Source organism: Haemaphysalis longicornis, unplaced genomic scaffold (assembly GCF_048455015.1).
Source record: "Haemaphysalis longicornis isolate Haplotype H1 unplaced genomic scaffold, Haemaphysalis longicornis Haplotype H1 scaffold_16, whole genome shotgun sequence".
Classification (NCBI taxonomy): Eukaryota; Metazoa; Arthropoda; class Arachnida; order Ixodida; family Ixodidae; genus Haemaphysalis; species Haemaphysalis longicornis.
In genome coordinates, this window is record NW_027526266.1 from 3,060,154 (window position 1) to 3,074,034 (window position 13,881).

Below are 13,881 nucleotides of genomic sequence, written 5' to 3' on the forward strand. Positions count from 1 at the left end.
TCAGTTTCTGGCGCTTGGTGCAGCTGCACAGTGATCTGCAACAAGTGGCAGAGAGGCTATCAGCCAAGATGCGTAGCGCGTCGCCGCTACTGCCTAGTAAAGGGCATCAGAGTGGTTCGTTCCTTTTTGTAGACTGCTGGAAGGCGCCGATTCCACCACATGTCGAGGCTTGCGTTACTTACCGCCACGCTTCTTGGATGCAGCGGAAGGAAGGTTCGTCGAGTCACCCCGTACGATTAGCTGAATCGGTTTCTGGCGCTTGGTGCAGCTGCACAGTGATGTGCAACAAGTGGTAGAGAGGTTATCAGCGAAGATGCGTAGCGCGTCGCCGCTACTGCCAAGTGAAGAGCATCAGAGTGGTCCGTTCCTTTTTGTAGCCTGCTGGAAGGCGCCTATTCCACCACCTGTCGGGGATTGCGTCGCTGACCGCCACGCTTCTTGGATGCAGCAGATAGAAGGTTCGTCGAGTCACCCCGTACGATACGCTGAATCACTTTCTGGCGCTTGGTGCAGCTGCACAGTGATCTGCAACAACTGGCAGAGAGGCTATCAGCCAAGATGCGTAGCGCGTCGCCGCTACTGCCAAGTGAAGGGCATCAAAGTGGTCCGTTCCTTTTTGTAGCCTGCTGGAAGGCGCCTATTCCACCACATGTCGGGGCTTGCGTCGCTGACCGCCACGCTTCTTAATTGCAGCGGCTGGAAGGTTCGTCGAGTCACCCGTTACGATAAGCTGAATCAGTTTCTGGCGCTTGGTGCAGCTGCACAGTGATCTGCAACAAGTGGCAGAGAGGCTATCAGCCAAGATGCGTAGCGCGTCGCCGCTACTGCCTAGTAAAGGGCATCAGAGTGGTTCGTTCCTTTTTGTAGACTGCTGGAAGGCGCCGATTCCACCACATGTCGAGGCTTGCGTTACTTACCGCCACGCTTCTTGGATGCAGCGGAAGGAAGGTTCGTCGAGTCACCCCGTACGATTAGCTGAATCGGTTTCTGGCGCTTGGTGCAGCTGCACAGTGATGTGCAACAAGTGGTAGAGAGGTTATCAGCCAAGATGCGTAGCGCGTCGCCGCTACTGCCAAGTGAAGAGCATCAGAGTGGTCCGTTCCTTTTTGTAGCCTGCTGGAAGGCGCCTATTCCACCACCTGTCGGGGATTGCGTCGCTGACCGCCACGCTTCTTGGATGCAGCAGATAGAAGGTTCGTCGAGTCACCCCGTACGATACGCTGAATCACTTTCTGGCGCTTGGTGCAGCTGCACAGTGATCTGCAACAACTGGCAGAGAGGCTATCAGCCAAGATGCGTAGCGCGTCGCCGCTACTGCCAAGTGAAGGGCATCAAAGTGGTCCATTCCTTTTTGTAGCCTGCTGGAAGGCGCCTATTACACCACCTGTCGGGGCTTGCGTCGCTGACCGCCACACTTCTTGAATGCAGCGGATGGAAGGTTCGTCGAGTCACCCGTTACGATAAGCTGAATCAGTTTCTGGCGCTTGGTGCAGCTGCACAGTGATCTGCAACAAGTGGCAGAGAGGCTATCAGCCAAGATGCGTAGCGCGTCGCCGCTACTGCCTAGTAAAGGGCATCAGAGTGATCCGTTCCTTTTTGTAGCCTGCTGGAAGGCGCCCATTCCTCCACCTGTATGGTCTTACGCCTCTGACCGCCGCGCTTCTTGGATGCAGCGGTTGGAAGGTTCGTCCAGCCACCCCGTACGATAGGCTGAATCAGTTTCTGGCGCTTGGTGCAGCTGCACAGTGATCTGCAACATGTGGCAGAGAGGCTATCAGCCAAGATGCGTAGCGCGTCGCCGCTACTGCCTAGTAAAGGGCATCAGAGTGGTTCGTTCCTTTTTGTAGACTGCTGGAAGGCGCCGATTCCACCACCTGTCGGGGCTTGCGTTGCTTACCGCCACGCTTCTTGGATGCAGCGGAAGGAAGGTTCGTCGAGTCACCCCGTACGATTAGCTGAATCAGCTTCTGGCGCTTGGTGCAGCTGCACAGTGATGTGCAACAAGTGGTAGAGAGGCTATCAGCCAAGATGCGTAGCGCGTCGCCGCTACTGCCAAGTGAAGAGCATCAGAGTGGTCCGTTCCTTTTTGTAGCCTGCTGGAAGGTGCCGATTCCACCACCTGTCAGGGCTTGCGTCGCTGACTGCCACGCTTCTTGAATGCAGCGGATGGAAGGTTCGTCGAGTCACCCCGCACGATAAGCTGAACCAGCTTCTGGCGCTTGGTGCAGCTGCGCAGTGATCTGCAACGAGTGGCAGATAGGCTATCAGCCAAGATGCGTAGCGCGTCGCCGCTACTGCCAAGTGAAGGGCATCAGAGTGGTCCGTTCCTTTTTGTAGCCTGCTGGAAGGTGCCGATTCCACCACCTGTCAGGGCTTGCGTCGCTGACCGCCACGCTTCTTGAATACAGCGGATGGAAGGTTCGTCGAGTCACCCCGTACGATAAGCTGAATCGGTTTCTGGCGCTTGGTGCAGCTCCACAGTGATCTTGAACAAGTGGCAGAGAGGTTATCAGCCAAGATACGTAGAGCTTCGCCGCTACTGCCAAGTGAAGGGCATCAAAGTGGTCCGTTCCTTTTTGTAGCCTGCTGGAAGGCGCCTATTCCACCACCTGTCGGGGCTTGCGTCGCTGACCACCACGCTTCTTGAATGCAGCGGATGGAAGGTTCGTCGAGTCACCCCGTACGATAAGCTGAATCGGTTTCTGGCGCTTGGTGCAGCTCCACAGTGATCTGCATCAAGTGGCAGAGAGGGTATCAGCCAAGATACGTAGAGCTTCGCCGCTACTGCCAAGTGAAGGGCATCAAAGTGGTCCGTTCCTTTTTGTAGCCTGCTGGAAGGCGCCTATTCCACCACCTGTCGGGGCTTGCGTCGCTGACCACCACGCTTCTTGGATGCAGCAGATAGAAGGTTCGTCGAGTCACCCCGTACGATAAGCTGAATCAGTTTCTGGAGCTTGGTGCAGCTGCACAGTGATCTGCATCAAGTGGCAGAGAGGGTATCAGCCAAGATACGTAGAGCTTCGCCGCTACTGCCAAGTGAAGGGCATCAAAGTGGTCCGTTCCTTTTTGTAGCCTGCTGGAAGGCGCCTATTCCACCCCCTGTCGGGGCTTGCGTCGCTGACCACCACGCTTCTTGGATGCAGCAGATAGAAGGTTCGTCGAGTCACCCCGGACGATACGCTGAATCACTTTCTGGCGCTTGGTGCAGCTGCACAGTGATCTGCAACAACTGGCAGAGAGGCTATCAGCCAAGATGCGTAGCGCGTCGCCGCTACTGCCAAGTGAAGGGCATCAAAGTGGTCCGTTCCTTTTTGTAGCCTGCTGGAAGGCGCCTATTCCACCACCTGTCGGGGCTTGCGTCGCTGACCGCCACGCTTCTTAATTGCAGCGGCTGGAAGGTTCGTCGAGTCACCCGTTACGATAAGCTGAATCAGTTTCTGGCGCTTGGTGCAGCTGCACAGTGATCTGCAACAAGTGGCAGAGAGGCTATCAGCCAAGATGCGTAGCGCGTCGCCGCTACTGCCTAGTAAAGGGCATCAGAGTGGTTCGTTCCTTTTTGTAGACTGCTGGAAGGCGCCGATTCCACCACATGTCGAGGCTTGCGTTACTTACCGCCACGCTTCTTGGATGCAGCGGAAGGAAGGTTCGTCGAGTCACCCCGTACGATTAGCTGAATCGGTTTCTGGCGCTTGGTGCAGCTGCACAGTGATGTGCAACAAGTGGTAGAGAGGTTATCAGCCAAGATGCGTAGCGCGTCGCCGCTACTGCCAAGTGAAGAGCATCAGAGTGGTCCGTTCCTTTTTGTAGCCTGCTGGAAGGCGCCTATTCCACCACCTGTCGGGGATTGCGTCGCTGACCGCCACGCTTCTTGGATGCCGCAGATAGAAGGTTCGTCGAGTCACCCCGTACGATACGCTGAATCACTTTCTGGCGCTTGGTGCAGCTCCACAGTGATCTGCATCAAGTGGCAGAGAGGGTATCAGCCAAGATACGTAGAGCTTCGCCGCTACTGCCAAGTGAAGGGCATCAAAGTGGTCCGTTCCTTTTTGTAGCCTGCTGGAAGGCGCCTATTCCACCACCTGTCGGGGCTTGCGTCGCTGACCACCACGCTTCTTGGATGCAGCAGATAGAAGGTTCGTCGAGTCACCCCGTACGATAAGCTGAATCAGTTTCTGGAGCTTGGTGCAGCTGCACAGTGATCTGCATCAAGTGGCAGAGAGGGTATCAGCCAAGATACGTAGAGCTTCGCCGCTACTGCCAAGTGAAGGGCATCAAAGTGGTCTGTTCCTTTTTGTAGCCTGCTGGAAGGCGCCTATTCCACCCCCTGTCGGGGCTTGCGTCGCTGACCACCACGCTTCTTGGATGCAGCAGATAGAAGGTTCGTCGAGTCACCCCGGACGATACGCTGAATCACTTTCTGGCGCTTGGTGCAGCTGCACAGTGATCTGCAACAACTGGCAGAGAGGCTATCAGCCAAGATGCGTAGCGCGTCGCCGCTACTGCCAAGTGAAGGGCATCAAAGTGGTCCGTTCCTTTTTGTAGCCTGCTGGAAGGCGCCTATTCCACCACCTGTCGGGGCTTGCGTCGCTGACCGCCACGCTTCTTAATTGCAGCGGCTGGAAGGTTCGTCGAGTCACCCGTTACGATAAGCTGAATCAGTTTCTGGCGCTTGGTGCAGCTGCACAGTGATCTGCAACAAGTGGCAGAGAGGCTATCAGCCAAGATGAGTAGCGCGTCGCCGCTACTGCCTAGTAAAGGGCATCAGAGTGGTTCGTTCCTTTTTGTAGACTGCTGGAAGGCGCCGATTCCACCACATGTCGAGGCTTGCGTTACTTACCGCCACGCTTCTTGGATGCAGCGGAAGGAAGGTTCGTCGAGTCACCCCGTACGATTAGCTGAATCGGTTTCTGGCGCTTGGTGCAGCTGCACAGTGATGTGCAACAAGTGGTAGAGAGGTTATCAGCCAAGATGCGTAGCGCGTCGCCGCTACTGCCAAGTGAAGAGCATCAGAGTGGTCCGTTCCTTTTTGTAGCCTGCTGGAAGGCGCCTATTCCACCACCTGTCGGGGATTGCGTCGCTGACCGCCACGCTTCTTGGATGCAGCAGATAGAAGGTTCGTCGAGTCACCCCGTACGATACGCTGAATCACTTTCTGGCGCTTGGTGCAGCTGCACAGTGATCTGCAACAACTGGCAGAGAGGCTATCAGCCAAGATGCGTAGCGCGTCGCCGCTACTGCCAAGTGAAGGGCATCAAAGTGGTCCGTTCCTTTTTGTAGCCTGCTGGAAGGCGCCTATTCCACCACCTGTCGGGGCTTGCGTCGCTGACCGCCACGCTTCTTAATTGCAGCGGCTGGAAGGTTCGTCGAGTCACCCGTTACGATAAGCTGAATCAGTTTCTGGCGCTTGGTGCAGCTGCACAGTGATCTGCAACAAGTGGCAGAGAGGCTATCAGCCAAGATGCGTAGCGCGTCGCCGCTACTGCCTAGTAAGGGCATCAGAGTGGTTCGTTCCTTTTTGTAGACTGCTGGAAGGCGCCGATTCCACCACATGTCGAGGCTTGCGTTACTTACCGCCACGCTTCTTGGATGCAGCGGAAGGAAGGTTCGTCGAGTCACCCCGTACGATTAGCTGAATCGGTTTCTGGCGCTTGGTGCAGCTGCACAGTGATGTGCAACAAGTGGTAGAGAGGTTATCAGCCAAGATGCGTAGCGCGTCGCCGCTACTGCCAAGTGAAGAGCATCAGAGTGGTCCATTCCTTTTTGTAGCCTGCTGGAAGGCGCCTATTACACCACCTGTCGGGGCTTGCGTCGCTGACCGCCACACTTCTTGAATGCAGCGGATGGAAGGTTCGTCGAGTCACCCGTTACGATAAGCTGAATCAGTTTCTGGCGCTTGGTGCAGCTGCACAGTGATCTGCAACAAGTGGCAGAGAGGCTATCAGCCAAGATGCGTAGCGCGTCGCCGCTACTGCCTAGTAAAGGGCATCAGAGTGATCCGTTCCTTTTTGTAGCCTGCTGGAAGGCGCCTATTCCTCCACCTGTATGGTCTTACGCCTCTGACCGCCGCGCTTCTTGGATGCAGCGGTTGGAAGGTTCGTCCAGCCACCCCGTACGATAGGCTGAATCAGTTTCTGGCGCTTGGTGCAGCTGCACAGTGATCTGCAACATGTGGCAGAGAGGCTATCAGCCAAGATGCGTAGCGCGTCGCCGCTACTGCCTAGTAAAGGGCATCAGAGTGGTTCGTTCCTTTTTGTAGACTGCTGGAAGGCGCCGATTCCACCACCTGTCGGGGCTTGCGTTGCTTACCGCCACGCTTCTTGGATGCAGCGGAAGGAAGGTTCGTCGAGTCACCCCGTACGATTAGCTGAATCAGCTTCTGGCGCTTGGTGCAGCTGCACAGTGATGTGCAACAAGTGGTAGAGAGGCTATCAGCCAAGATGCGTAGCGCGTCGCCGCTACTGCCAAGTGAAGAGCATCAGAGCGGTCCGTTCCTTTTTGTAGCCTGCTGGAAGGTGCCGATTCCACCACCTGTCAGGGCTTGCGTCGCTGACTGCCACGCTTCTTGAATGCAGCGGATGGAAGGTTCGTCGAGTCACCCCGCACGATAAGCTGAACCAGCTTCTGGCGCTTGGTGCAGCTGCGCAGTGATCTGCAACGAGTGGCAGATAGGCTATCAGCCAAGATGCGTAGCGCGTCGCCGCTACTGCCAAGTGAAGGGCATCAGAGTGGTCCGTTCCTTTTTGTAGCCTGCTGGAAGGTGCCGATTCCACCACCTGTCAGGGCTTGCGTCGCTGACCGCCACGCTTCTTGAATACAGCGGATGGAAGGTTCGTCGAGTCACCCCGTACGATAAGCTGAATCGGTTTCTGGCGCTTGGTGCAGCTCCACAGTGATCTTGAACAAGTGGCAGAGAGGTTATCAGCCAAGATACGTAGAGCTTCGCCGCTACTGCCAAGTGAAGGGCATCAAAGTGGTCCGTTCCTTTTTGTAGCCTGCTGGAAGGCGCCTATTCCACCACCTGTCGGGGCTTGCGTCGCTGACCACCACGCTTCTTGAATGCAGCGGATGGAAGGTTCGTCGAGTCACCCCGTACGATAAGCTGAATCGGTTTCTGGCGCTTGGTGCAGCTCCACAGTGATCTGCATCAAGTGGCAGAGAGGGTATCAGCCAAGATACGTAGAGCTTCGCCGCTACTGCCAAGTGAAGGGCATCAAAGTGGTCCGTTCCTTTTTGTAGCCTGCTGGAAGGCGCCTATTCCACCACCTGTCGGGGCTTGCGTCGCTGACCACCACGCTTCTTGGATGCAGCAGATAGAAGGTTCGTCGAGTCACCCCGTACGATAAGCTGAATCAGTTTCTGGAGCTTGGTGCAGCTGCACAGTGATCTGCATCAAGTGGCAGAGAGGGTATCAGCCAAGATACGTAGAGCTTCGCCGCTACTGCCAAGTGAAGGGCATCAAAGTGGTCCGTTCCTTTTTGTAGCCTGCTGGAAGGCGCCTATTCCACCCCCTGTCGGGGCTTGCGTCGCTGACCACCACGCTTCTTGGATGCAGCAGATAGAAGGTTCGTCGAGTCACCCCGGACGATACGCTGAATCACTTTCTGGCGCTTGGTGCAGCTGCACAGTGATCTGCAACAACTGGCAGAGAGGCTATCAGCCAAGATGCGTAGCGCGTCGCCGCTACTGCCAAGTGAAGGGCATCAAAGTGGTCCGTTCCTTTTTGTAGCCTGCTGGAAGGCGCCTATTCCACCACCTGTCGGGGCTTGCGTCGCTGACCGCCACGCTTCTTAATTGCAGCGGCTGGAAGGTTCGTCGAGTCACCCGTTACGATAAGCTGAATCAGTTTCTGGCGCTTGGTGCAGCTGCACAGTGATCTGCAACAAGTGGCAGAGAGGCTATCAGCCAAGATGCGTAGCGCGTCGCCGCTACTGCCTAGTAAAGGGCATCAGAGTGGTTCGTTCCTTTTTGTAGACTGCTGGAAGGCGCCGATTCCACCACATGTCGAGGCTTGCGTTACTTACCGCCACGCTTCTTGGATGCAGCGGAAGGAAGGTTCGTCGAGTCACCCCGTACGATTAGCTGAATCGGTTTCTGGCGCTTGGTGCAGCTGCACAGTGATGTGCAACAAGTGGTAGAGAGGTTATCAGCCAAGATGCGTAGCGCGTCGCCGCTACTGCCAAGTGAAGAGCATCAGAGTGGTCCGTTCCTTTTTGTAGCCTGCTGGAAGGCGCCTATTCCACCACCTGTCGGGGATTGCGTCGCTGACCGCCACGCTTCTTGGATGCAGCAGATAGAAGGTTCGTCGAGTCACCCCGTACGATACGCTGAATCACTTTCTGGCGCTTGGTGCAGCTGCACAGTGATCTGCAACAACTGGCAGAAAGGCTATCAGCCAAGATGCGTAGCGCGTCGCCGCTACTGCCAAGTGAAGGGCATCAAAGTGGTCCGTTCCTTTTTGTAGCCTGCTGGAAGGCGCCTATTCCACCACCTGTCGGGGCTTGCGTCGCTGACCGCCACGCTTCTTAATTGCAGCGGCTGGAAGGTTCGTCGAGTCACCCGTTACGATAAGCTGAATCAGTTTCTGGCGCTTGGTGCAGCTGCACAGTGATCTGCAACAAGTGGCAGAGAGGCTATCAGCCAAGATGCGTAGCGCGTCGCCGCTACTGCCTAGTAAAGGGCATCAGAGTGGTTCGTTCCTTTTTGTAGACTGCTGGAAGGCGCCGATTCCACCACATGTCGAGGCTTGCGTTACTTACCGCCACGCTTCTTGGATGCAGCGGAAGGAAGGTTCGTCGAGTCACCCCGTACGATTAGCTGAATCGGTTTCTGGCGCTTGGTGCAGCTGCACAGTGATGTGCAACAAGTGGTAGAGAGGTTATCAGCCAAGATGCGTAGCGCGTCGCCGCTACTGCCAAGTGAAGAGCATCAGAGTGGTCCGTTCCTTTTTGTAGCCTGCTGGAAGGCGCCTATTCCACCACCTGTCGGGGATTGCGTCGCTGACCGCCACGCTTCTTGGATGCAGCAGATAAAAGGTTCGTCGAGTCACCCCGTACGATACGCTGAATCACTTTCTGGCGCTTGGTGCAGCTGCACAGTGATCTGCAACAACTGGCAGAGAGGCTATCAGCCAAGATGCGTAGCGCGTCGCCGCTACTGCCAAGTGAAGGGCATCAAAGTGGTCCATTCCTTTTTGTAGCCTGCTAGAAGGCGCCTATTACACCACCTGTCGGGGCTTGCGTCGCTGACCGCCACACTTCTTGAATGCAGCGGATGGAAGGTTCGTCGAGTCACCCGTTACGATAAGCTGAATCAGTTTCTGGCGCTTGGTGCAGCTGCACAGTGATCTGCAACAAGTGGCAGAGAGGCTATCAGCCAAGATGCGTAGCGCGTCGCCGCTACTGCCTAGTAAAGGGCATCAGAGTGATCCGTTCCTTTTTGTAGCCTGCTGGAAGGCGCCCATTCCTCCACCTGTATGGTCTTACGCCTCTGACCGCCGCGCTTCTTGGATGCAGCAGTTGGAAGGTTCGTCCAGCCACCCCGTACGATAGGCTGAATCAGTTTCTGGCGCTTGGTGCAGCTGCACAGTGATCTGCAACATGTGGCAGAGAGGCTATCAGCCAAGATGCGTAGCGCGTCGCCGCTACTGCCTAGTAAAGGGCATCAGAGTGGTTCGTTCCTTTTTGTAGACTGCTGGAAGGCGCCGATTCCAACACCTGTCGGGGCTTGCGTTGCTTACCGCCACGCTTCTTGGATGCAGCGGAAGGAAGGTTCGTCGAGTCACCCCGTACGATTAGCTGAATCAGCTTCTGGCGCTTGGTGCAGCTGCACAGTGATGTGCAACAAATGGTAGAGAGGCTATCAGCCAAGATGCGTAGCGCGTCGCCGCTACTGCCAAGTGAAGAGCATCAGAGTGGTCCGTTCCTTTTTGTAGCCTGCTGGAAGGTGCCGATTCCACCACCTGTCAGGGCTTGCGTCGCTGACTGCCACGCTTCTTGAATGCAGCGGATGGAAGGTTCGTCGAGTCACCCCGCACGATAAGCTGAACCAGCTTCTGGCGCTTGGTGCAGCTGCGCAGTGATCTGCAACGAGTGGCAGATAGGCTATCAGCCAAGATGCGTAGCGCGTCGCCGCTACTGCCAAGTGAAGGGCATCAGAGTGGTCCGTTCCTTTTTGTAGCCTGCTGGAAGGTGCCGATTCCACCACCTGTCAGGGCTTGCGTCGCTGACCGCCACGCTTCTTGAATACAGCGGATGGAAGGTTCGTCGAGTCACCCCGTACGATAAGCTGAATCGGTTTCTGGCGCTTGGTGCAGCTCCACAGTGATCTTGAACAAGTGGCAGAGAGGTTATCAGCCAAGATACGTAGAGCTTCGCCGCTACTGCCAAGTGAAGGGCATCAAAGTGGTCCGTTCCTTTTTGTAGCCTGCTGGAAGGCGCCTATTCCACCACCTGTCGGGGCTTGCGTCGCTGTCCACCACGCTTCTTGAATGCAGCGGATGGAAGGTTCGTCGAGTCACCCCGTACGATAAGCTGAATCGGTTTCTGGCGCTTGGTGCAGCTCCACAGTGATCTGCATCAAGTGGCAGAGAGGGTATCAGCCAAGATACGTAGAGCTTCGCCGCTACTGCCAAGTGAAGGGCATCAAAGTGGTCCGTTCCTTTTTGTAGCCTGCTGGAAGGCGCCTATTCCACCACCTGTCGGGGCTTGCGTCGCTGACCACCACGCTTCTTGGATGCAGCAGATAGAAGGTTCGTCGAGTCACCCCGTACGATAAGCTGAATCAGTTTCTGGAGCTTGGTGCAGCTGCACAGTGATCTGCATCAAGTGGCAGAGAGGGTATCAGCCAAGATACGTAGAGCTTCGCCGCTACTGCCAAGTGAAGGGCATCAAAGTGGTCCGTTCCTTTTTGTAGCCTGCTGGAAGGCGCCTATTCCACCCCCTGTCGGGGCTTGCGTCGCTGACCACCACGCTTCTTGGATGCAGCAGATAGAAGGTTCGTCGAGTCACCCCGTACGATACGCTGAATCACTTTCTGGCGCTTGGTGCAGCTGCACAGTGATCTGCAACAACTGGCAGAGAGGCTATCAGCCAAGATGCGTAGCGCGTCGCCGCTAATGCCAAGTGAAGGGCATCAAAGTGGTCCATTCCTTTTTGTAGCCTGCTCGAAGGCGCCTATTCCACCACCTGTCGGGGCTTGCGTCGCTGACCGCCACGCTTCTTGAATGCAGCGGATGGAAGGTTCGTCGAGTCACCCGTTACGATAAGCTGAATCAGTTTCTGGCGCTTGGTGCAGCTGCACAGTGATCTGCAACAAGTGGCAGAGAGGCTATCAGCCAAGATGCGTAGCGCGTCGCCGCTACTGCCTAGTAAAGGGCATCAGAGTGATCCGTTCCTTTTTGTAGCCTGCTGGAAGGCGCCTATTCCTCCACCTGTATGGTCTTACGCCTCTGACCACCGCGCTTCTTGGATGCAGCGGTTGGAAGGTTCGTCCAGTCACCCTGTACGATAGGCTGAATCAGTTTCTGGCGCTTGGTGCAGCTGCACAGTGATCTGCAACATGTGGCAGAGAGTCTATCAGCCAAGATGCGTAGCGCGTCGCCGCTACTGCCTAGTAAAGGGCATCAGAGTGGTTCGTTCCTTTTTGTAGACTGCTGGAAGGCGCCGATTCCACCACCTGTCGGGGCTTGCGTTACTTACCGCCACGCTTCTTGGATGCAGCGGAAGGAAGGTTCGTCGAGTCACCCCGTACGATTAGCTGAATCAGCTTCTGGCGCTTGGTGCAGCTGCACAGTGATGTGCAACAAGTGGTAGAGAGGCTATCAGCCAAGATGCGTAGCGCGTCGCCGCTACTGCCAAGTGAAGAGCATCAGAGTGGTCCGTTCCTTTTTGTAGCCTGCTGGAAGGTGCCGATTCCACCACCTGTCAGGGCTTGCGTCGCTGACCGCCACGCTTCTTGAATGCAGCGGATGGAAGGTTCGTCGAGTCACCCCGCACAATAAGCTGAACCAGCTTCTGGCGCTTGGTGCAGCTGCGCAGTGATCTGCAACGAGTGGCAGTTAGGCTATTAGCCAAGATGCGTAGCGCGTCGCCGCTACTGCCAAGTGAAGGGCATCAGAGTGGTCCGTTCCTTTTTGTAGCCTGCTGGAAGGTGCCGATTCCACCACCTGTCAGGGCTTGCGTCGCTGACCGCCACGCTTCTTGAATACAGCTGATGGAAGGTTCGTCGAGTCACCCCGTACGATAAGCTGAATCGGTTTCTGCGCTTGGTGCAGCTCCACAGTGATCTTGAACAAGTGGCAGAGAGGTTATCAGCCAAGATACGTAGAGCTTCGCCGCTACTGCCAAGTGAAGGGCATCAAAGTGGTCCGTTCCTTTTTGTAGCCTGCTGGAAGGCGCCTATTCCACCACCTGTCGGGGCTTGCGTCGCTGACCACCACGCTTCTTGAATGCAGCGGATGGAAGGTTCGTCGAGTCACCCCGTACGATAAGCTGAATCGGTTTCTGGCGCTTGGTGCAGCTCCACAGTGATCTGCATCAAGTGGCAGAGAGGGTATCAGCCAAGATACGTAGAGCTTCGCCGCTACTGCCAAGTGAAGGGCATCAAAGTGGTCCGTTCCTTTTTGTAGCCTGCTGGAAGGCGCCTATTCCACCACCTGTCGGGGCTTGCGTCGCTGACCACCACGCTTCTTGGATGCAGCAGATAGAAGGTTCGTCGAGTCACCCCGTACGATAAGCTGAATCAGTTTCTGGCGCTTGGTGCAGCTGCACAGTGATCTGCATCAAGTGGCAGAGAGGGTATCAGCCAAGATACGTAGAGCTTCGCCGCTACTGCCAAGTGAAGGGCATCAAAGTGGTCCGTTCCTTTTTGTAGCCTGCTGGAAGGCGCCTATTCCACCACCTGTCGGGGCTTGCGTCGCTGACCACCACGCTTCTTGGATGCAGCAGATAGAAGGTTCGTCGAGTCAACCTGTACGATACGCTGAATCACTTTCTGGCGCTTGTTGCAGCTGCACAGTGATCTGCAACAACTGGCAGAGAGGCTATCAGCCAAGATGCGTAGCGCGTCGCCGCTACTGCCAAGTGAAGAGCATCAAAGTGGTCCGTTCCTTTTTGTAGCCGGCTGGAAGGCGCCTATTCCACCACCTGTCAGGGCTTGCGTCGCTGACCACCACGCTTCTTGAATGCAGCGGATGGAAGGTTCGTCGAGTAACCCCGTACGATACGCTGAATCACTTTCTGGCGCTTGGTGCAGCTGCACAGTGATCTGCAACAACTGGCAGAGAGGCTATCAGCCAAGATGCGTAGCGCGTCGCCGCTACTGCCTAGTAAAGGGCATCAGAGTGGTTCGTTCCTTTTTGTAGACTGCTGGAAGGCGCTGATTCCACCACCTGTCGGGGCTTGCGTTACTTACTGCCACGCTTCTTAGATGCAGCGGAAGGAAGGTTCGTCGAGTCACCCCGTACGATTAGCTGAATCGGTTTCTGGCGCTTGGTGCCGCTGCACAGTGATGTGCAACAAGTGGTAGAGAGGTTATCAGCCAAGATGCGTAGCGCGTCGCCACTACTGCCAAGTGAAGGGCATCAAAGTGGTCCGTTCCTTTTTGTAGCCTGCTGGAAGGCGCCTATTCAACCACCTGTCGGGGCTTGCGTCGCTGACCGCCACGCTTCTTGGATGCAGCGGCTGGAAGGTTCGTCGAGTCACCCCGTACGATAAGCTGAATCAGTTTCTGGCGCTTGGTGCAGCTGCACAGTGATCTGCATCAAGTGGCAGAGAGGGTATCAGCCAAGATACGTAGCGCTTCGCCGCTACTGCCAAGTGAAGGGCATCAAAGTGGTCCGTTCCTTTTTGTAGCCTGCTGGAAGGCGCCTATTCAACCACCTGT